Source organism: Eumetopias jubatus, unplaced genomic scaffold (assembly GCF_037043125.1).
Source record: "Eumetopias jubatus isolate StellerSeaLion01/CBP00866 unplaced genomic scaffold, mEumJub1_p1.0 scaffold_11, whole genome shotgun sequence".
In the NCBI taxonomy this organism is placed as follows: domain Eukaryota; kingdom Metazoa; phylum Chordata; class Mammalia; order Carnivora; family Otariidae; genus Eumetopias; species Eumetopias jubatus.
Genome location: NW_028274817.1, coordinates 29,195,271 through 29,197,144, shown reverse-complemented (window position 1 = coordinate 29,197,144; position 1,874 = coordinate 29,195,271).

The following is a 1,874-nucleotide window of genomic DNA, read 5'->3' as shown; positions in this document are numbered from 1 at the left end:
TTGGAAGAAACTGAGAAACCTAAGACGACGCAGAAAATGTTCAGGTGTTTTCCCACTCTCCCAAATTCCACTCTCCCTTTCCGTCCCTGTCTCCCTCCCCTCGGCTCTCCCTGACTGAGCTTATCCCTCCCACCCCACCTCCTGCAGACCGGACCGCTCTTTACCGGGCTGGCCGCTCCCTAAGAAGGCGAGCTTCTCAAGGAGTCGACAACACGCCTCCAACAAATGCTTGTACCAGATGCCATGCCTGTTTGGCTCCGGGAAGGGAGAGCACACGTCCTCCCCAACAGTGTTGAGCACAAAGCTTCCTACAGAGCAGGTGCACCATGTTTCCAAATGTCTACCGAGTCGCTCTACCTGTTAGGTCCTCCAAGGGACTCCCAGCCACTTCGTTAACCTCCTCAAATGCTTTCCTACCATGTCTCCCGTTCCTTCAGCCTAGTGTCAATAAACGGTCAGATGAGCTCAGGCCTTCAGCTGGGGCGACAGGAATAGCCACGGGTCCATGAGTGTCTCTTTTCCACCCCAGAGGCCTCAGGCTGCCACGGATCCCCTCCATAGAAGGCAGACATCGGCATGAAGGGGCCCTGAGGAAGGCCCGTGGTTCAAGCAGGAGAATCTAATATACGCGGGCACTGAGCGCCAGGGAAGAAGGGCTGGACGCTCACCTGGGAGCAGTAACCTTGCCCTTGTCACCTCCCATGGCAGTGGCTCTATCTCTCCCGCCTCCCAAGGCCTCCACCGCCAACCTCTCTGTCATCTGGTGCTACAGCGAATTACTCAGAGAAAGCGCCGTAATTTCCACCGCAGGCATCCAAGGCCAGAGGTCAAGGGCACGACCGGCAGGTGAGACCCGGAGGTGGGTCACCGGTCAGACTCCAGGCCCATCGAGAACAGGAGCGGGCTACGGTGCCAGTTTGGAAGCAAGAGCCGAAGGGGGCGGTCAGTGTCCCCACACCCCCCTGCCTGAACCACCTCCAAAGCGGATGCCCGGTAAAATCACACCAGAGGCTGCCAGGCCCGGTCTAGCCAGTGCTTTTCCACGTGAGGAGAGGGCAGCGCGGGCCCGGTGCTACTGGAGACCTGCGGTGAGTGAGCTTTCTGGCCCTGACTCCAGATGGTGACAGCTTCGTGAATGAACCGGGAGAACACTCCTGGACACTGGCGCCCCCACTAATGAGCCGTATGAGTGGATCCGTTTTGCTTAATATCTTCTTCCTGGTGTCACCGCCCGCAATAGGTACACGCCACACCCAAAACCACCCCTGTGGGTGCAGCGTGAGAATACTGGGCTTGGAGTCCACACCGTTCCAGTAGTGGGGGGACTGCAGTTTGTACAGGTTACACCAGATTTAGAAAATTAAGATAACTCAGAAAAGTTAAAGTGATTTTCTCCACTCATTCAAATTCTGCTCGCTTTCCATCCCGCTTGTCCTCCTTTGTCCTCTCTCTCCTTCTCTGTCTCTGCCTCTCTCTCTGTCTCTCTCACTTTTTGCCCCCGCCTCCTCCTCCCCCCCCCTCCCGCCATAGCTGTATTTTCAGCCCCGCCCAGAACCAAACGCTCCGGTGTCCCTGAAACCCATGATTTCACCGAATGAATGATCACCGCGAGGGTTACTTTAACGGTGCTCCCAGTCCGTGAAATGAGCCTTGTCAAATCCAGGTCCGCGGGGCGCTTTGTTTTAAGAGGACGCGGGCTAGGCTTATTGCACGTTTATTACACGTGCACGTTGGAACCTGCAGCTTGGCCCTCGCCTCTCTGGCTGCCCGCCCGCCGGGGACAGAAACATCCTCGCGGGGCAACTGTCCCGTCTCAGACCCTCGAGCCATTTGTCGCGCGCGCGCTCCGGGCGAGGATGCCCCGGCGCCGCGGA